Source organism: Ursus americanus, chromosome 31, assembly GCF_024610735.1.
Source record: "Ursus americanus isolate L20-20 chromosome 31, mUrsAme1.1.p, whole genome shotgun sequence".
Classification (NCBI taxonomy): Eukaryota; Metazoa; Chordata; class Mammalia; order Carnivora; family Ursidae; genus Ursus; species Ursus americanus.
In genome coordinates, this window is record NC_142157.1 from 12,184,752 (window position 1) to 12,207,887 (window position 23,136).

Below are 23,136 nucleotides of genomic sequence, written 5' to 3' on the forward strand. Positions count from 1 at the left end.
GAAAAACAACGTGACATACATGAATCGGGTCCAGAATTTTCACTGCTGCTTTTTGGCTATTTTTCTTATTCAACACTTTATTTTTTTTTTATTTTTATTTTTTTTAAAAGATTTATTTATTTATTTATTTGACAGAGATAGAGACAGCCAGTGAGAGAGGGAACACAAGCAGGGGGAGTGGGAGAGGAAGAAGCAGGCTCATAGAGGAGGAGCCTGACGTGGGGCTCGAACCCGGAACGCCGGGATCACGCCCTGAGCCGAAGGCAGACGCTTTAACCACTGTGCCACCCAGGCGCCCCTTATTCAACACTTTAAAAACATTCCAGTAAGTTCCTTTGCCAATCGTTTCAGTGATTTCCCACGTATCAGAAGGATCAGGAAAGTTATCACAGATGATTGTTTTTCCAGTTAATGGAAGCATCTCACAAGTTTAAATCACTGCAGAGAGAAAGCACAGTTTCAGCTACATTTGATTGGGGATATTAAATGGCACACATAAACTCACATTTCACTGATATGATGGAAAATATATAGCAGTAACCAAATGTACTCAGAATTATAGAAAATTTTAATTTCAATTCTTTTTGCAAACAGATTAATATGAGTTTAATAATGCTTTGTAAACAGGGCTTTATTTCTATGTTTAATATAGTCCGATATTAATTGCTCTTCATTCTTTTCACATTAAAATAAGAGGCACATATTTAAATCACTTTGATATACTGCTTTATACTCAGATATTAATACAATGAATCAAATAATTTAAATTAACCTTAAAGACGATAAAATTCAATGTAGTCAAGGCAAATCCCACACTTTGAGGTGATTCTGTCTTATATCACTCCTCTATGTAAAACCCAATGATGGGTCCCCTCATATTGCTTTTATGATGAAATTTAACACAAACTACCAGGTCCTTTAAAGTATGGCCCTTGCTTAATGTCCTAGCCTCATGTCTCAACTCTTCTTCCAGACACTACAAACCAGTCACCGGGATCCTTTAAAGTCTTTTTTTTCTTGCTTAAGGATCTTAGTAGACATGAATCTCCCCTATTTTCTGCCTGTGGTTTCTTTATTAAATTCTAACACCTTCTTATCTTTCAGATCTTGGCTTAGATGTCATTTCCTCTGAATGTGACCACTCTCCATCCCACTTGGGTTGCATGTCCCACCCCGGTACTTGCATAGCACTCTACCCACGTTTATCGGATCTTATGATATGCCCAACACCTGGCACAGTGTTGAAATAATTAAGAGAATACAGCCAATGAGGTCACATGACTTTTAAAAGGAGGTGTTGTATGTAACCTGAAATAAGATCCCAGGTTTCTTGACTTCCCAGTAGTGTTTTTAACTTTCTATATTCTCCCTCTATTACATTCAACCATTTGTATATAACCACAAACCCCCCCCCCACACACACACACCACACACACACAAAGAAAGTAAAAGAAAGAGCTCCCAGAACTTCGGGTGGCCCTTATATTTTTCTCAATTATCTGTGCAAAACCTCACAATCTTCAATGTTAAAAAGTTGCATGCAGTTGTGCATGCATACACACAGAACACATCTATTAATAAATAGGTATTAATACTACAACAATAATGTTAGCCCATGAAATTCATTGGTCTAACCACAATTTTCAGTCTCAGCCACACCACTGATCCACTGAGTCCTCACTTTCTTTATAGCCATCAACCATGTTCAGTCATCATTCCTTCTCCATTTGCTTCTTCCTCAGCATAAATTCTACAGCTTGAGTTATTATGACTTCCTAGCAAACACCCTCAACATACTCTTGTCCTCTTTCTCCACCATCAATCTCCCAGGATGAAAAAAACCAAGTCTGTTAAACCCTACATGTCTTCACACCTGTGCCTGTAGCTAGAGAAAAACCATACAACCATATTGACTGGTTTCACTTCAAATTCAGAATAACAAACCTACAAGCAGACCCTCGACACTGCCTAGAAGTCCTACTGTGCTTCCCTGGTTTGTCTATTCCTTTCTCATTATTTCACGGTGATCCCTCTCCTCACATTTTTCTGTCCTCAATTGTTCTTCTTTGCTCTCTATCCCCGCCCACAACACTTCCCAACTGATGTCCTCACTTAATAATTAATTGAAAAGATAAAAGCAACAGTAAACGCCTTAAAACTACAAACTTCTCATCCTGAAAACTACAAACCAATATGCATCAAACATGAGTTCATTCTCATTATCCATCATCGATTTTTGCTGTTTGGCCTCAATTAGTCTGTTTCTTCAGTTCCTTCTCAGCCTTCAGATTTTGGCTCAAACATTACTTTCTCAGAAAGGACTTTCTTGACCAACCTTCGTAAAGTTACCTATCCCCACATATTTTATTTTTCCTTTAGAACGTAAGCTAAAAAGAGTATAGACTTTATTTTTACTACTGTATCTGCAATTCCCAGAACAATGCCTAGCACATGGTAGGCAATTAGTAAATCTGGCAAAATGGGCAAATGTTTACCTGTTAATTCTGACAACACAGACCTTAGCTATCTTGTTCACATTCAAATCTAATAATGCCTAACTCTGTGCCTGGCATATAGTAGATGTTAAATATACAGCTGTTGAATAAATTAATCAATATGGTTCTTCAAAAGAAGTTTTTAAAGGAGGGAGAAAAAAAGGATTAGGGAGAGCTGAAAAAAATTTGAAAATCTAAACAAAATAAGGATCATGTTCTGATTCATTGTACTTAAGGGCACATCATCTCATAAATGGCTATGAATGCCTGCTAAAAATTACATCGCTACATAAAAACACACTTATGAATATGTCTTAGAACACTTAATCTTTATGAAATTTGTGCCTTTGATCCAAAATGCAATGGAATAAGTAGGAGGTAATCAGTAATAATCATCCACTTTAGTGATTGCACAATCAGTGACAAGATAACTACTTCTTACATCTATGTACTTGAGTCATGCAAATAAGTATTTATGCCAACCATCTAATGTAAAAGTTAGACCAAAAGACCAAATTAAATCTTGTTAAATGCCTGCAATAAATGTTTTTAACCGCAAGAAACACTCATTATATGGAATACTGCTTTTCAAGTGGTAATGTTAGTGAATACAATTTTAATTTCTGCTACATTAATAATATTACGAAGTAACTATTGGTATTTAAATATACAGGCATAAGAATGACTGAACACCTAATGTGTGCAGAGTATTTTAGAGTCTTGGGGATACAAAGATAGGCAACTCATGGATAGATATATGTAAGTAATATTATGAAAAGTGGCAGATAATAGAAACAAGCCTAAAGTGCTATAGCAGCCCAGGTGAAGAAGCAATTAATTCTGAAGTGATCATGAAAAGATACAGAAAATAAGCAGTGTTGTAACTGGACATTGAACATGAACAGAAGTTTGTCCAAAACATAATTTCCTCTTTAACAATTCTCAGTAAGATAAATATTTAAAGCAGTGCATTGTTATATTATAAAAAATTATAAAACAATAATCACAGAATAACAAAAGCACAGGTGTTTTGGAAACAGAGAACACCTAGTCAAATCTCATTTAAAACAAACAAAACTCCCAACAAGCAGGTTAAATGAAGTCTGAAATGACTTTCTCAAAATTAAACGTTAAAGAAGTCAAAACCTTCAAATAGGAGCAAGTCTTCTGAATCCTAAGCTATACTTTTCCCAGTACTGATAGATTATTATTTAAGAATAAAACAAAATGTCAGTTAATAAACAACTAATTATTTAATGATTATAGTAGGTTGCATTCTACATGGCAATGAATGTTCATATTGTTTTCTAGTCCTTTAGCACTCAGAGAATAAAAAAATAATTCTCTAGTTTATGAAATGAAAACTAACTTCTTAATTATATAATCATATGGGCTAAATAAATAAATCAGATGGGCTTAATTATATGATCATATGGGCTAAATCATTGGTATATATACTTACTATATTTTGACATATGTATTTACCATAATTCCAAAAAGATACTTCCATTTTAAAAGCTACATTTTAAAAATGAAGAATCATCTTTTTAAATTCATTTATTATATATTGAACCACTGAGGGTGTTTTTGGTCACAACAGAAAAAAGACCATATTACAATGAAAAAAGTATCTTACTTCAGGATCTTATCACTCATCAACACTTATTCTGACTGCTTTTGTAAACCTCACCTTCATTCTTCTTTACTAAAATAACCAAACTGCCCTCATGCTCATTCTAAAACACAGCAGGACTGATCTCCCATGGGGCTGTGTCTTCCCTCTGCCTGGAATGCTCTTTCTCCAGATATCCGTATTGCTTACTCCCTCACTTCCTTTAATTCTTGCATCAGCCATCACCTCCTCCATAAGTCCTATCCTAACCATCCTGTTTAAAATGCCGCCTTGCCCTCTTCCATTCTACCCTACCTCCAAACTCTTGGTCCCCCTTTCCCTGCTCTATTTTCATAACAGTTTTTACCTCCTTTCACGCTATATCACTTCCTGTTTATTATGTTTTACTTATTGTTTTTCTATACTACTAGAACATAAGCCCATGAGCACTGAAATTTTATCCAGGTTGTTCACTGATCTATCTCAAAGACTTTAAACCCATGACTGGCACAGAGGAAGTTCTCAATAAGTATTTGTTGAATACTGGATAGAGATGAATAAACACAGTAGCTAGAAAAATTTCAGATGATTTTACCAATGAATTCAATCAAATATTTAAGAAAGAAAGAATGTCATCTTATGCAATCGTTTTTCAGGGACTAGAGATAGAGGGAACACCTGAAAGTACCTACAAAGAGATAGAAATTATTAAAAAAAAAAAAAAAAAAAAAAAGAACCAAACAGAAATCCCAGATATGAAAATTAAAATACTTGAATTGAAAAAAATACCCTAGAGGAGTTTAATAACAGACTTGAACAGGCAGAAGAAACCAGCAAACTTAAAGCCAAGTCATTTGAAATTATCAAGTCTGAGGAGTAAAAAGAAAAAAGAATGTAGAAAAATGAACAGAGCCTAAGGGACTTCTGACCATCAAGGGGACCAATATAAGCAGAGAAAGAAAAGGAGAGGGAGAGGGGAGGGGGAGAAGGAGGAAGAGGAAGAAGAAAAAGGAGAAAGAGAATGAGGCAAGGAGATTATTTGAAAAAATAATGACTAAAAACATCATAAATTTAAGGAAAAGACAGGGATGTACAAATCCATGTAGATGGATCTACAAATCCAAGAGGCCCAACAAACTGCAAGGATAAATCCAAAGAAACCCACACTGAGACACATTATTATGAAGCTATCAAAAGACAAAGACAAAGAAGGAATCTTAAAGGCAACAACAGAAAAGCAACTCATCATTTACAAGATTTCCCAGCAGAAACCTTGTAAGTCAGAAGGCAGTGGGACAATATAGTTAATGTGCTGAAAGAAAAACTCGTCGACTGAGAATTTTATATGCGGCAAAACTGTCCTTCGAATACGAGAAAGAAATTAACATTTCCCCAAATAAATAAAAGCTGAGGGAGTTCATTACCACTAGATCTGTCCTACAAGAACTGCTAAAGAGAGTCCTTCAGGTTGAAATAAAAGATGCTGGACATTATATAATGATAAAAGGATTAACTCACCAAGAAGATATAACAATTATAAATATATATGCACAAAACATCAAAGCTCCAAAATATATAAAATAAACATTGATGTAATTGAAGAAGAAATAAATAGCTCTACAATAATAGCAGAAAACTTCAATAGCCTGCCTTCCCCAACAGATAAACAATGAAACAGAGATCAGTAAGGAAATATAGGACCTGAACAACACTGTAGACCAATCTGATCTAACAGACACATACAGAATGCTCTATCTAACAATAGCAGAATACACATTTTTCTCAAGTGTAAATGGAACATTCTTCAAGATAAACCATATGTTAGGCCACAGAACAAGTCTTAATAAAATTTAAAAGACTGAAAACATACAAAATACCTTTTTCAATCAGAACATAATGCAACTAGAAATCAACAGCTAAAAGAAGATGGAAAATCCACATATATGTGGAAATTAACAACACACTATTAAACAATTAATGAGTCCTACAAGAAATCACAAGGAAAATTAGAAAATCTCTTGAAGCAAATGAGACTACAATACAGCAAAACTTAAGGGATACAACAAAAGCAGTGCTAAGAGGCAAATTTATACGTATAAAAGTCAATGTTAAAAAAGAAGAAAAATCTAAAATCCTAATTATAACCTAAAACTAGAATTAGAGGAAGAGGAACAAATTAAACCCAAAAGTAATAAAAAGAAATAATAAATATTAGAGTAGCGATAAATAAAATAGAAAAGAGAAAAACAATAGAAAAAAATCAACAAAACCAAGAGTTTGTTCTTCAAGAGATAAACAAAATTGACAAACCTTTAGTTAGACTAGGAAAAAAAAATGGAGAAGACACAAATAAGTAAAACCAGAAATGAAAGAGGGGGCATTACTGATTTCATAAAAATAGAAAGGAATGAACTAGGACAATCACATGACCACACAATGGATAAACTAGATGAAGTGGACAAATTCCTAAAAACACACAAGCTACCAAGACTGAATCATGAAAAAATTTAAAATCTGAATAGGCCTATAACTAGTGAGGAAATTGAATCAGTAATCAAAAACCTCTCAATAACAAAAGAAGCCCAGGACCACATAGATTTACTGGTTAATTCTACTAAACATTAAAGAAAAATTAACACCTTAAAGAAAAATTAACACCTTAAACTCTTAACAAGCAAGGACTAAGAATCCTTAAACTCTTCCAAAAAATATAAGAGGAGTGACCAGTGCCTAACTCATTCTATGAGTCCAGCTTTACCCTGATACGAAAGCCAGGCAAAGACACTACAAGAAAAGAAAACTGCAGACCAATATGCCAATAAACACTGATACAAAAATCTTCAAATAAAATACCACCACTCTGAATTCAATAGCATATTCAAAGGGTCTCAACAGCATATTCAAAGGATCATATACAATGACCAACTGGATTTATTCCTGGACTTCAAATCAATCAGTGAAAATCAACCAATGAATACATGTCATTAACAAATGAAGAGTAAAGAAATGATCATTTAAATTGATGCAGAAATGCATTTGATAAAATTTAACACTCGTTTAAGATTTAAAAAAAAAAATCGAACTAAGAATAGAAGAAAACTCCCTGGACATAATAAAGGCCATCTATGAAAAACCCATCACTAACATCACACTCATTGGTGAAAGACTAAAAGCCTTTCCTCCAAGAACGGAACAGGCAAGGAGGCCTACTTTTGCCATTTCTATTCAATACAGTACCAGAAGTCCTCGCCAGAGCAAGCAGTCAAGAAAAAGAAAAAACATCCATGGATAAAGAAGATGTAGTATATATATAAAATGGAATATTAGTCGGCCATCAAAAAAATGGAATCTTGCCATTTGCAACAATGTGGATGGAACTAGAAGGTATCAGGCTAAGCAAAATAAGTCAATCAGAGAAAGACAACCATCACACGATTTCACTCATATGTGGAATTTAAAAAACAAAACAGAGGAGCATAGAGGAAGGGAGGGAAAAATAAAACAAGACGAAATCAGAGAGGGAGACAAACGAAAAGAGACACTTAACTATAGGAAACAAACTGAAGGTTGCTGCAGGGGAGAGCAGCGGGGGGACGGGGTAACTGGGTGATGGGCATTAAGACGGGCATGTGATGTAATGAGCACTGGGTGTTATAAAAGACAGATGAATTACTGAACTCTAACTCTGAAACTAATAATACCCTATATGTTAATTAATTGAATGTAAATAAAATTAAACTAAAAAAAGAATAAAGCCTTCCCATATCAAAAGTGAAAAAAAAAAAGACATCCAAATTGGAAGAGAAGATTAAAATTATCTCTATTTCTCTATTCACAGATGACTTGATCTTGTATGTAAAGAACCCTAAAGAAGCCACAAAAAGACTGTTAGAACTAATCAATGAATTCAGAAAGGTTTCGGGGTACAAAATCAGTTTCATTTCTATACACTAACAATGAATCTGAGAAGGAAATTCAGAAAACAATTCTATTTACAATAGCACCAAAAAGAATAAAATACTTAGGAATAAATTTAAGCAAGGCAGCAAGAGACTTGTACAGTGAAAACTATAAAACACTGCTGAAAGATCTTAAACAACACACAAAGAAATGTAGAGACATCCTGTGTTCACATATTGGAAGACTTGATATTGTTAAGATGTCAATACTACCCCAAACAATTTACAGATGCATTCCCTATCAAAATCCCAAAAAGAAATAGAAAAAAAATCCATCCTAAAATTCATATGGAATCTCAAAGAATCTTAACCCAAACAATACTAAAAAGAAGGATAAAGTTGGAGGTCACACTTCCTGATTTCAAAACTTACTTCAAAGTTACAATAATCAAAACAATGTGATACTGGCATAAAGACAGACATACAGAACAAAAGAATAAATTAGAGAGCCCCAAAATAAAACTTCACATATACTATGTTCAAATAATTTTCAATGATTTTCAACAAGACTGCCAAGACCATTAAGTAGGGAAAGAACAATCTTTCCAACAACTGGTGCTGAGAAAACTCGATAACCATGTGTAAAAGAATGAAGTTGAATCCTTATGTTACACCATATACAAAAAATTAACCCCCTGCGTCAGGCTCCCAGATCAGCAGGGAGTCTGCTTGAGACTCTCTCTCTTTCCGTCTGCCCTTCCCCCCCCATGATCTCTCTCTCTTTCTCAAAAAAATAAACTTTTTTTTTTAAAAAAAGAAAGATTGAAAAAATTAACCCCAGATGTATCAAAGACTTAAACATAAGAGCTAAAACTACAGAACTTAGAAGAAAAAATAGGGAAAAGCTTCATAACGGTGGATTTGGCAATGACTTCTTCGATATGACACTAAAACACAGGCAACAGAAAAAAATAGAGAAATTGGATTTCATAAAACCTCTTGTGCATCAACGGACACTATCAACGGACTGAAAAGACAGCCTCCAGAATAGAAGAAAATATTTGCAAGTCATGTATCTTATAAAGGGTTAACCGGAATGTAAAAAGAACTCCTACAGGACAACAACAAAATAACCCCATTTAAAATATGGGCAAAGGACTTGACTAGATACTTGTCCAAAAAGATATACAAATGGCCAATAAGCAAATGAAATGATGCTCATCACCACTAATCATTAGGAAAATGCAAACCAAAACCATAATGAGATACTACTTCACACCCATTAGGATGGCTATTATCAAAAACACAGAAAACAAGTGTTGTTGAGGTTGGGAGAAATTGGAACTCTTGTGCCTTGCTGGCGGGAATGTAAATTAGCGTAGCTGCTGCAGAAAATGGGATAGTGGCTCCTCAGAAAAACACAGAATTAACAACAATTCTACTTTTGGGTATATATTCAACAGAATTGAAAGCAGGCTCTCAAAGAGATATATGTATATCCGTGTTTGTAGCCGTATTATTCACAGTAGCTAAAAGGTGGGAGCAACGCACATGTCCGTCAATGGATGACATGCACTGATACAACATTGTATAGACATACAATGGAATATTATTCTGTCTTAGAAGGGAAAGGACATTCTGACACATGCTACAACATGGATTAGCCTAGGAGACATTATACTTACTGAAAAAGGGCAGCCACAAAAGGGCAACTATTGCACGGTTCCATTTACATAGAGTACCTAGAACAGTCAAACTCAGAGATGCAAAGTCGAGTTGTGCTTACTAGAGACTTGGGGGAAGGAGAATGAATGGAAATTGTTGTTCAATGGGTAGAGTTTCAGTTTAAGAAGATAAAAAAGTTCTGGAGATGGATGGTGGTGATAATAGTTCAACAACAGGAAGGGACTTAATCTCACCAAACTGCACATTTAAAAATGATTAAAAGGATAAATTGTACGTAACGCGCATTTTGACACAATAAAAATGTTACTCGGGATGCAGTAGAGGGAAACAAAGTAATGAAAAAGAGGAAAGCCTAACTGAAAGATATGGAAAGGAGAATGGAACGGTCCACTTGCCCTCAGACTCACGCATAACCTTCCATGTCCTGAGTCTGGAGAGCTCATATCTCAAAACCATATTTCCCACCCTACTTGTTCCCTTGGCTTCCTCCTCTGCTAAATTCTGTCCGTGAGAGTCTCAGGCAGGAGACTGGATGGGAGGAGGAGGGGATACCAGGATATTTCTCCTCTGCTGTGTCTGGGTTTTATGATGTCTCCATCAGTGGCTATGTCTCTATGGTCCCTGTTTCTGTAAGGCAGAACCTGCTACAGCTCGAGGGGACCTCAGCTTCTGGGATCTGGTAAGACTGTCTCCTTATTGCAAGCCTACAGCCCAAGCAGTGACAAGAGTTTTTTGCTATTGCTAAACATAAACGGCCTCACTATGCCCTGTTTGGCATTCAGATGTCCCAAAACATTTCTAACTAGTTTTTCACATGTCTTAGTCTGTTCAGGCTGCAATAACAAAAACACCATAAGCTCGGTGGCTTTTAAACAACAAATACTTATGTCTCCCAGTTCTAGAGCTGGGACGTCCAATGTCATGTGCTGGCAAATCCAATGTCTGGTGAGGACCCACTTTCTAGACAGCTGTGTTTTCGCAATAACCTCATGTGGCGGAGAAGCTGAGCTAGATTTCTGGGGTCTCTTTTATAAGGACATTAATCTTACTCGTGAGGCTCCTCATAACCTAATCACCTCCAAAGACCCTACCTCCCAACACCCTGGTGGTCAGGATTTCAACATAGGAATTTTGAAAGTACACAAACATTCAGACCAGAGCACCATCTGAAATTCCCTGTTGAAGCATCCAGTATTAACTGTTTTCTAGACTGACTCAGTCCAACACACATCCAATCCACTTGAGAAGAAGAAAATAGAGAGAATGGAGAAAAAGCAACAGGTCATGGCCGAGAGTTTTCCCAAAAAGGTGAAAGGTGTCAACACTCAAGTTTAGGAAGCTCAAGTAGGGTAGATAAAAAGAAATCCACGGTTAGATACACACCACAGTAAAACCATGGAACCCCAAAGACAAAGAAAAGCTCTTAAAACCAATCAACTAGAAAACATATATTACATGTAGAGGAAAACAATTAGAATGACTGCTGATATTTCTTTTTGTTAAGATTTATCTTTTAGAGAGAGAGAGAGGGAGAGCCGGGGGAGGGGCAGAGGGAAAGGGAGAGAAGCAGACTCCCTGCTGAGTGGGGAGCGCCACGTGGGGCTCCATCCCAGGACCCTGAGATCATGATCTGGGCAGAAATCAAGAGTCAGACACTCAACCAACTGAGCCACCCAGGTGTCCCTTGACTGCTGATATTTCAATAGAAAGCAGTAGTACGTTATATTTAAAAAAAAAAAAAATATATATATATATATACATATATATATATATATTCAAATGAAAGACCATAATTGTTAATCTAAACAAAAGTATCCACAAAAGTATCTTTCAAGATCAAAGGCAAGATAAAGACAAATACATATATATTCAAATGAAAGAAAATAATTGTTAATCTAAACAAAAGTATCCACAAAAATATCTTTCAAGATCAAAGGCAAGATAAAGACATTTTTCACCAAAAAAGAATGTGTATTTAACAATAATGACCCCTGAGAAAGAGCACATTTATCGGATACCTTTCAAGAACAGTAATGATTCACAAGAAAGGTCTAAATTGCCAAAAACAGCAAAGCAACTGTTATGCACGTGTATAAACTAAACCAGCACTGACTGCAAGACACAAGAATAGATAATAATGAATGATAATAATAATGAAATGAATAATAATGAATAAAATGAATAATAATGAAAAGTGCAGTAATAGGATTTCAGTGTTCCTAAATTCCTTATATGGTTAAAGAGGCAGTTAGAAATAATAACTTCAGACTTTTAAGATAAATATACATGTTAAATATATTAAACACGAGAACCTCAAAGTACCATTATATACAGAAAGTAGCAGGTGGCTTTCCTCAAAGCCAAGCAATATTGTAATACCCCAACTCTTACTTTTAAAAACATTCATCATATATTTTTGCAGAACATATTGGAGGATCCTTCCCTCAACGTGCCCACCTCTGCTAAGCTGTTTCAACTTCGCCACGAAAAGTTTAAGTTAGATTCAAAAGGAGTTCCTGCCTACAACGGAAGAGACATACTGGAAGGTCAACAGGTCGGCTACCTAAGTTATCCCTCTCCACCTGGCAGCCAGAATGATCGCAACACAGAAAATCAGATCACATTAGTTTCCTGCTAACGAGCCTTCAAAATCCATATTCTTACTGAACGATCTGGCTCTTTCTGACACCCCTAACTAAACTCGCCCGAAGTTTTTCTTCACCACTCCCTGTGTCTTCAGCCTCCACTGGCTCCTGACAGGTGTTGGAACACCATAGACTCTTGTCTGCTGCAGGATGCCCTGTTGTCTTGGCCCAGCTGCCTCCCCAAACCCTCTGCATGGCTGGCTTGACCTTCTCTCTCACACACACCATGAGGATCTCATACAATTACTACACCCACAAATGAACTACCCCTGCTCTTATCTTATTGTATAGATTATCCTCTTGGCATGACTGTGAAAGTAATAAAGGCTCCCTGTTAAAAGAAGCCCACTAAAAAGTGTGTTTGCCATAGAAAAAACTTCCCAGAGACACCAGGTGAATCCCCACACAAGTTTTGGGTATCTCCTTTCTCACAGAACTTTAAAACACACTCATAGAAATCTCTGGTCTAGCTTAACTGCAGACCAGATGAACTGGACACATATCCCTTTTCAGCTTTCCAATAACATAGGTAATAAAGTATGGCCTAAAAAAGACCTTGTCTAGTTATATGTATGGTCTGTTTTGAATGACCCGTAGTCAACGTTTTGTTCCCTTCAATTTGCTTAAAGATGCTCTGTAGAGAAGGAGAACAAGGACTACCGATGTACTTCCATACATGTATTCTTCCTACCACTCATTTTCTTAGTTTGTAATTATGGGGATAAAAGTACTCGCTTAAAATAAATGCTGAAACCGAAAGAAAGGCTATCATTTCCTAGCATAACCTAAGATACCACTATAAACTCCTTGGCTTTAAATGTGTTGGCTTAATACCAAAGTTTAAAGTGGGAAAGGCACATCTATGTGGTTTTAATCATTCTTCAACAAACAAAGGATCGTTTATAAAACTATTGGTCGTAAAAACAATTAACACCCAACAAATGAAATCTTTCTCGTAACACATCCCATGGACACACGTTTTCACACACCGAAACATTAATGTGGGAGGTTATAAAATTGAAATTCTCTTGGAAAGCGAATCCTTTACTTTTATTTCCTAGCCAGAAAATGTGTTTTTCAGACTGCTTCCCCCATCGACTAATACCTGTAAAAAAAAAAAAAGAAAATGTTTGAATACCAGTTTTAAAACCCCTCCGAAATATTTCAGAAGTAGGTCACGCTTTCATGATTGATATGACTCTTAGCCATGGAAAATCCTAAAGTTTTCAGTGGACTTATAAATAATATTTTTTAATTGGTCTTTAAGAACACCTGCATTAAAATTTTAAAAGATTCTCCAAAAGTTTCTCGATAGGTGTTTACATCACCGACTGTCACTAAGACAACAGGTTGATTTCAAAGCAAAACTAGGGCCTTTCCTGGCTAACTGGCAAAATGCTCTTCTCCTTTCATTATCCTGAATGAGCTAGACGCTTCCGATCACATTTCAATACAGTTCCAAGTGAAAGACCTTTGTTAGCTTACAAATGAGGCAGCTTCCCTAAAATTCAATGTTATAAACAGAAGTTGATTTTCTAAACTAGTCCACAAATTTACTTCTCTTAAACCTGGTGCTTGAGGCAAAACATAGTTTGGGCTATTTTTGTTAATACAAAGAAACACACGAAATCATGTAATAGCAAACTTTGGGAATGTATCTTCACGTCTGGCTCCTGTTAACTCTATTATCTGCTTAATATGTTTCTTTTTAATAAAACACTCCTGGTTTCAAAACCCATTCTTTTGCTGCTAGGTGATAATACACTGTTACTACATAGAAAGCTATCAGTTTACATTTGTTTAGGGAAGGCATGTGTAACTAAAGAGAAAGACCATTTAACATTTCCATGGAGTTTCAAGAGCTTTGGAGCATAAGGACACTGCATCTAAGCCTCCTTTTACTTCAAAACTTATAGTCCCGAAATTTTTTGATAGTTAATAAGTGTCACAACTGTTAACTATATGTTTTTCAACCATAACAAGGGGAGATTTTTTGATATACAAAGAGAAAACATAAAAAGGAAAACAGGAGAGGTTGAAGATCAAAAAAGAGGAAAGGAAAGATATGTATATATAAATTAATAAAACCCCACCTGTCTGACATGAAAAGAAAGAGCGGAGAGGAGGAAGGACAACTCTAGCTACCAAATTATCTCTGTTTGAGTTCAGAGCAAGGCTTGTGGTGGAAAGAGATAAAAAATTCTCACCAGGGATGGTATCAGAATTCTAACCTCTAATTTATTTATTTATTTATTTTAAAAGATTTTATTTATTTATTTGACAGAGAGAGACAGCGAGAGAGGGAACACAAACAGGGGGAGCGGGAGAGGAAGCAGCAGGCTCCCAGCAGAGGAGCCTGATGTGGGGCTCGATCCCAGAACGCCAGAACGGTGGGATCACGCCCTGAGCCAAAGGTAGACGCTTAACGACTGAGCCACCCAGGTGCCCCGTAGCCTCTAATTAAAAAAAAAAAAAAAAAAGGCAAAGCAGTTGATTTGTTTTGCTTCTAAAATAAGTGTGGGGGCGCCTGGGTGGCACAGCGGTTAAGCGCCTGCCTTTGGCTCAGGGCGTGATCCTGGCGTTCCGGGATCGAGCCCCACATCAGGCTCTTTCGCTATGAGCCTGCTTCTTCCTCTCCCACTCCCTCTGCTTGTGTTCCCTCTCTCGCTGGCTGTCTCTATCTCTGTCAAATAAATAAAATCTTAAAAAAAAAAATTATAAAAAAAATAAAAAAATAAAATAAGTGTGACAGTGGAAACTAACTGCTATTTGATTGTAAGTATAGCGATAGCTGCAGTGAGCACAAAGTTCCTTAGATGAATGGACTCGGGGGAAGAGAGAGCAGAGAGGGAAGCATCAGACGGGGGTCACCACGCTGGCCATCCACCAGTGACAGTTCCGGGACTGCCCTTCGCATTAGTGAGTACCCACCAGACCCAGTGGTGACTACCAGGGTTCACAGCAATTTCTTAGAGAAGAGGTGGAGAAAACATTTTAAGTATATACACATATGTATCTGTATAGAATACATATATGTATTTTTATATATATACAAAATAAAAATATATCCATCTGGGGGCACTTGGCTGGCTCAGTCGATAGAGCGTGCAACTCTTGATCTCGAGGTTGTGAGTTTGAGCCCCATGTTGGGTGTAGCCCCACAATGGGTAAAGAGATTACTTAAAATTAAAATGAAGTCTTTAAAAAGATATATATTCGTCTAAAGTACTGTCAAAATATCGAATTCAGTACTATTTATTTCATGCCCTTGGCAATAAACAATTCGCAGGAAGAACTATGAATAAATAAAAATGCAAAGAAAGAAGGGCGAAGAAAGATCCAATGAACCTTAACTACTGGTCTCCTCTGGATGGAGACAATGCATTGATTAACTTTTACTAAGACTGCTCTTGGCTGATGACTTCTATGGTCAGCCACTGTTCTAAGGCCTTTCACCTAAGCCATCTTCTTTAATTTCACGACCACATGATCAGGGCACGTGGCTGGAAGGCAGCAGCCTGAGCGTGGGGGCAGCTGGAGACAAGCAGGAAACAGGACCACCGAGGTCCCGCCAGACGGAGCATGGACGCTGGGTGAGTATTTACGGCCATGTACATAGTTCCCCAGGGTGTTGGGGTCGGGAGGACGCGGGTGCAACCAGAACAAGGGGCCAGCGCAGGCCTCCTTGGGGAAATGTCTTTTAAGTTGAGGCTGGAAAAAAGGTTACGGAGAAGACACCGTTCTTACTTGTAATTGCCTTAACTTCCAGATTTAGTTGGAATCTACACTTCTACAGGCACACGCAAATTGGCCATTTGGACTTGCCTCCAAGAATGTTTCTAGCTAAATGTAAAGAAGCTGTTGCTTTTTCATGAAGTAGGCAGACCCATTACGGTTAAGAAACATAAAAATGTTTGGACAAGCACCCACTGGGAAGAATAAATTATCAAAAATAACTAGTAACATGTTAATATATGAAAGTATTTTGGCAACCATGTTTCACTGGACGTCAAAATCTACCAAAAGAAAGAGGCAGCTATGTTTTACACATACTCTCTAACAACAACAATCATATAAGGTGGACCTCAACTAAGAGCAAAGGTTCTTCCTCCAGAAAGACTCCTTGGCATGCTTTTTCTCTTAAGGATAAAGATCAGTCAACAATATATAGTAATTATTCAAAAAGAAGAAAGGAACCTAGCCAGCTAACACCTTGAATTTCATTACACCATGAATAATCCCTCAGCGAGAGCCCTGGGAGACAAAGGTCTTGCTGGCTGCCCCAAGCGATCTGAAGGGAGGGATGGGGCTGAAACCACAGAATCCAATGTAGTGAATCCATCGAGTAGTGAATCTATCTGCACAGTAAATCTGTTCACACCTCCACTCTGCTTCCAGGGGATTAGAAAAATGAAGAGATTCTCATCCATAGTGGTTTAACCTTAAAATGTGTTCACATCAGCTTCTTTCTTTTCTTTTTTTTTAAGATTTTATTTATTTGTCAGAGAGAGAGTGAGAGAGGCAGAGGGAGAAGCAGGCTCCCCGCTGAGCAAGGAGCTGGATGCGGGACTCGATCCCAGGAACTGAGCCAAAGGCAGACGCTTAACCAACTGAGCCACCCAGGTGTCCCAACATCAGCTTCTTATATATGCATATTTCACACTAACACAAATGACTGAAAATACCAGGCATGCCTGTCACAGGTGCACCTGAGATGTTCAGGGACAAATCCGGCCAAGTGTGTGGGAACTGGGGAAGGGCCAGAGAAATGGAAATGAACACTTGTCCAGAGGAGATGGATGCAGAGATGAATTTCAGAAGGACAGATTAAGAAGGGGCAGAGAGAGAGACAGAGGCCTGCACAAGGCAGATACAGAGATAAAGACCAACTGATAAAGAGAAACAGAAGGAAGAGTCTGATAACTCAATCATGAGTCATACCAACCTTGAATTAGAACATCCCCCTCAAAATGCTGTCAAACTCCAGACGCTAAGTACTCAGACCTCAACACCCTACGAAGGTGGGCGGGCAGGTTCATATGTTATTGACCAAGAAGCAGCAAAGAGAGCAGGATGTCCCGCCCCCAAAATAGACCACTTTGGCGTAAGCATTCTTCTGAGCTGAAAGCATCCGAGTTCCTGAAATCCCATTTCTGCCTAAAAGCAAAGCCTCCCCAAAGAACTCAATTGTCATAAACCTGTCACCGGGAACAACTCCGACCTTCTCTCTTGGAGAGAAGTGGGTGCCACACTCAGACAGACTTTGTCACAGACTATCACATGTCCCATTGATTCTCCTAAAGGCCTACTGATCTTTCCAAAATGTCATGTACTTTTCCAAAAGTACCCTCTCCCCCTCCCTCTCCTCTACTAAATTAGGTATATAGACCCCAATTCTAACATTTCCTTTGTTACTCATCACTGGGCACTCCCACGTGTCTGGTGCTGGGGGCTCGAAGTGTTAACTGGAACTGCATGTTAATCAGCTTGTGTTTGTTCTTCGCCTGTTAATCTGTCTTTTGTCAGTCTAATTTAGAGGGCGCTAGCCAAGGAACCCAAGATGCGTGAAGGAAAATCACAGTTCAGTTTTTCTTCCCCTACAGCAGCAACGTGAAAGTTTTCGAGAAAATGAGCGCGTTCCTTAAGAGTCTTGCGGTGTTGGCACAGCCTCTTTTCAAGAAAATGAGCGACTTCTTTAGGAGTCTGGTGTTGGCACGGCCTCATTTTCAGGGGCAGACACGGAGATCCTGAGAGCCCATTCCTGTGGCGCCATCACCTGCCTCCCAGTTCACGGCCTCCTCGCGGACCGGTGACTCTTCTGAACACACCTGAGTACTACGACTTACGGTATTAGGACTTAGACCTCTGGCCTGAAGGCCCAAAGAGCCCCTGGACCCCCAGGGTGGCTACTCCCCATTGTGCCCCACCAAGGATGGTTTGGGTTCCTTCCCTTAAGCCAGAACATAGTCCATACACATGACCAGTATGCTTACATACAGCTACACCGAGGCCTTTAAAGGCAGGAACTGGGTTTTATTCCTTTCTGTTTGTTCAGAACTTCATGCAGGAAAATGCAATCAATGTTTTTTAATTAATGAAAACCACCACAGCAGTCAAAGGTAGACCTCGGAGCAGAAGCACGTGTCCTAGCTCGCCTCCACGCCCTCCAGTATCAAGACAAAATGGCATGCAATATCCAGAGAGGAATTTTAAAAGGTATAAAAATTATTCTAACAGCATTTTAACATACACCAAACACAATTCCCAAACAACCATAACTGCCTTTTCTGTTACTGTAGCACCTCACGGCCGACCCTTCTGAGAAAAAGGGCAAAAAAAAATCCCACTCTTCATCGAACTGTGGGCTATTATGTAATAGGGAGATAGAAAGCACTGTTCCCAGCCCAGCCAATAACAAACTAGACCCTTACGCGGGATGATTGACAGTCCTTGTAATTCTATCCCTGAGAGAACAATAACAGACACTATTTTTATTCATACCGGTATTTAATCCTTTTTCCTCAGTAATATACTAGATGGCACTAATTTCTACGGGTTAATTATATATTCCCTCAAACAGAAGAGATTTTTCTTTAGCTTTGTTTTATTGAATTCATAGAGCCCTCCCAGAGGAATATTACAGCCAAATTAAAAGTCATTGCACCAACTGAAAGACCAACTTATTTTCTGCAGGAATGTGCTGCACAAGCAAGGGCTTCCTCACCCCACCCTCTTGGTCAGACACGGAACCTTTGCTTTTCTTCTGTTTTTTCCTGTATCTAATATGCTGTCACATCCAGCTCGTGCATGCTGACAACGAAACATTTAACCACAGGGACACAGACTTTCACTTTCTCTAATTTCTTAGACTCAGGGCAACTAGCAGAGCCTGGCCGCTGGCTTGCATGTGGCAAGTGTTTACAAAACATTAACTAGCCTTGACATCTGTTCCAATACTATTTTCAAACAATCCCTTTCATCTTAGATCATTTTCTTTTGGTGAATTCTCCCTTCAAACCACTGTTTCCATGCTTCTCAGACACCTCTGAGAATCGTGCCACTGTCATCAGAGAGAAGGAGGCAGGAAGAGACTTGGGAGCAAAAAGAGGAGAGACTGTTTGCTTTCCGTGCTCAAAGTTCGTTCCTTCCACCGCCCAGTTAGGCACTCAACAAATATTTAGTGTGAGTGCACTTGACGCCAGTCCCCAAGCTAGGTGTAGTTCTTTACTCTCAGAGATGGAAATATGTTCTGGAAATGGAATTTTATAATTATAGGTTCCTTATTGCATTAAAAACATTTATTTGGGCTACCGGGCTACTAACCAGTGTTGTTTTATTAAGAAATTTCCAACTATACTTTTTCCTGGGCAGTTCCAAGGTAGCCAAGGTAACCATAAATCAAAGAGAACTTACTTAATGGCCTTAAGGGAACATAGCTCAGGGCGCTCATCCCTGGTATGGGACATCCTTCCGGTCCTTCATTCTTACCATTTACATTGCTTATTATTCATACAATGCTGATTGGTACACAGATTGGATATGGAAAACAACATTTGTATTAACACAACAATGGAGAAAGAAGCAAGCAAATGGAATTCTTCTATCATAGCCGCCATTACAAGAAAGCATTACCTGACACCTTTGCTTTAACTCTTAGAACACGGTTAAGAAAAAAACAGTAAATAAGAAAGGCCAATAAACTAGGCATTATAAGGAAAAGAATCTCCTGAACAAGCAGGATGGTTCCCTTAAATGATCTTTGTAGCACATTTCTCATGACACAGGAATTATAGGTCCACAAATGGGCTGTCATGTCTACTCCAGAGTGTTCAGAGGAGAGAAACAAGACCAGAAAGTGTTCAAGCCTCATTAAACCTTGGTCATCATCCTGGAACATTGTTTCTGTTACATTTCCTGACTTGGAAAAAAAAAGGAAACTGATTTACACTTTGGTAAAATAACAGAATTTACTGTAGATGATTTATGACTTCAATACTTTGGGATGCTGGTTAGTATCTGCCGGGAACCGTTCACAGGCAAATGAACACACTGTCACCACCTCACAGCCACCGCTCCATGTCCATGCTCTATAACGGCAGCTGGCAATTCCGCTCCTCTTCATCTTACTCTCCTCTTTGGGTCTCCTCTTAATGTTCAACGTGGAGGAGTTTTCAAACGTATTATTCCACTGACAGCATAGACTCACTGATTATGGCCCAGATCACATGTGCTTTCCTGTCACAAAAGTTTCTTCTACTTGATAAACCTCTACCAAGTTGTGTTAAATAGCAAATAAAAACTGCATCCCTTCTTTTAGGAACTGACACCAACAGAACTTTCCATTACTGATGCCTTGCTATCAACAGGCAATGGGACCACTCAAAGGACGTCAAGTCCTAGTCTGTCCTGAGTCAGAATCTATAGTTCAACTTTCAACCTGATCCCCTCTCTGCTAGCTGCCTCAGATCAAGAGGGGTACCCTAAAAATCTGAATGTGATATGAGAAAGATACAGGTGGTGAGTCTCTTCATCTTGTACACAGTGTCTCTACAGGTGACCGCCCAATATGGCAGAACAAGGGTAAGAGACTAACTAGAGGGAATGTCTGGTCTCAATGATGGGCTGATGAGGGAGACTTTTTTGGACAGTTGCTCACAGTCCAGTCATTCACAGGCCCTTCTTGCTGAAGAATCGTAGTGCAAGAGACAGCAAAAAAGGGTTCATCTGTTCACTAAAAATTTACCTAACACCTACTACATTCCAGACTCTGCTCTAGGTACTGAGGATACAGTGGTAAATTCAAGAGAAGGATCCCTTGCCCTCATGGAGCTACTAAGAGCTATGGGGGAAAAGGCTGAGTTAAGAGGGGTGGGAAGTGCTGGATGACGGGGTAGCTGTTTCCTGTAAGGGACAGGCCTCTCTGGTAATTCTTTACAGAGACCTGAAAGGAACTGAGGGACCAAGCAGTGCAGGACTGTTATTGCTGTTTGCGTGTCTTACAAAGACATTAACCAGAGTTTAAGGCTGTATCTGGCAGAGGGTTAGTTTGATACAAACCACACTGCTAATACTAGAAAAGGGGGGAAAAAGCAAAAACACATTATTTTATTACAAATTCCTTATATTTCTCTTCGATGTTATCGTTGGGGCATTATATTCATTTTTTTAAATTCCACGTATAGATAATTTCTATAATCTCTGAGTATCACATCAAGATGGTAAAGGTGATTACGATATACATGTTTTGTGGAAGAAGGGTTGGGTCGGCCTGGGTTGAGCATTCCTGCCACGGTGTGTGTGCTCACTGAGGAGTCACCCATTCCCCCCACAGCCCTGCTCCTCCTGCAGGTTAGGTTGCTGCAGGGAGTCAGACCGAAACTTCCCAGGCAAGTCAAACAATTCAATAAGGACGAGTTGTAAAGGTGTTATAAAGGAAACAAACAAGGAGCTTACAGAGAAAAGGACTGGGGCGGGGTGGGGGGGGGGGTTGTTTCCATGTGAGGGTCAGCTCTCTGAAGAGCTCCCTGGAGGGAGAACAGAACTTCCCAAAACAGGCTGGGAGGGTGCATTTCACACCTCAGTTCGGAGCAGCCACAGGTGGCAGGTGGTGGCCATACGGGCCATGCAGAACAGTGAGACAGAATTGGCTCTGAGATGATAAATGCTGGAAGAGGAGTCATAGGTTCACGGGGGTTCGGTACACTATTCTCTCTACTTCTGAAATATTTTAAAGTTTCCATTAATAACAAGTTAAAAGAAAAACAAAAGCCCTCAAAAGCACCTCTAGCTGTCAGTTTCCTACATGTTCTTGGCTTGGTTTAACTCCTACCAAGCAATAACAGTGCCTAAAACCATCGGATATATTTTTTTAAATAAAACTAAGATATAACTTAGCATCTTCATCAGCCACCAAGACACTAAAGTAGTCCCCTATCCAAGTCGAAATGAGGGCAACAATTTGAAGGTTTGTTAAAAAGAAGCCAAGTGTATTCTAATGAAGAGTCAATAGGACAGGCCTCTGGGGCTCTAAAGAGAAAGAATCTAAAAATGCTAAACCGTTCCCTGCCACTCTGGTTCTTCTAAGTGAAAAGCTGACCGTTTAATTACGTTAGGGGTCAGCATATCAGTTAAAGCTCCTATAATATGTTTCTTGCTCCTTTTGGACCAATATAAATAAAGCATATAAAAAGGATATTCACTTTTAATTGCTAGACTTTTATTTTTTAAATATTCTTATTCTGTCACAATTGCCTGAAAAATATCAGGTGCATGAGTTTTAGCCCCTGCCCATCCCCTTTTCAACAATACGCAAGAAATTAAATATTGGTTATGCGATCTGAGCAGAGAGCCAGCACAGGCTCCCCAGAGGGATCCCATCCGTTTACACACCAACATACCCTGGAGGGGGCGCACCCCTATATGGTTCCTAAATTCCGTTTCGGTGGTACATGGCAAAACCCCATAAACAGTATATCCAAATGGAAGGCAGGGCGCGCTGGCATACTTTTATTAGTGGCTATGTCCAAACCTTTCTGTATTTGCCCCTCTGTTGCCGTATGGGAAACAGTCTTCTCCCACCTTAAAGAAGATAAGGAAAACAAGTTTTTAAAAGAGCAAATAATCATGAGGGCAACCCTGCTCTCTGAAATGAATTCACGACGACGAAAAGCCCTCTTACCGTAGACTCATAATCTTTTTTCCTAATCCGCTGACTAGAGTATTCACGGTCTAATACAGAACAAATCCTAGCCACTTAGACTCTGAAGGAAGCGTCCCATTCCATCCTAGATAATGTATTC

At 38.6% G+C, this 23,136-nt stretch overlaps 1 long non-coding RNA gene across 3 annotated transcripts in view; it reads right to left on the minus strand.

Annotated features, from left to right (window-relative positions):
- Positions 1-298: 298 nt before the first annotated feature.
- The window catches only part of LOC148107370 (uncharacterized), a 59,063-nt gene continuing 36,225 nt past the window's right edge, over positions 299-23,136 (minus strand). For 2 of the 3 annotated variants that reach the window (XR_015722409.1, XR_015722410.1), the window contains one exon: positions 299-438. This is a non-coding gene — a long non-coding RNA (uncharacterized LOC148107370). Of the gene's footprint in view, positions 439-13,326; positions 13,443-23,136 lie in introns of all 3 variants that reach the window. The other variant, XR_015722408.1, reaches the window with a different exon arrangement.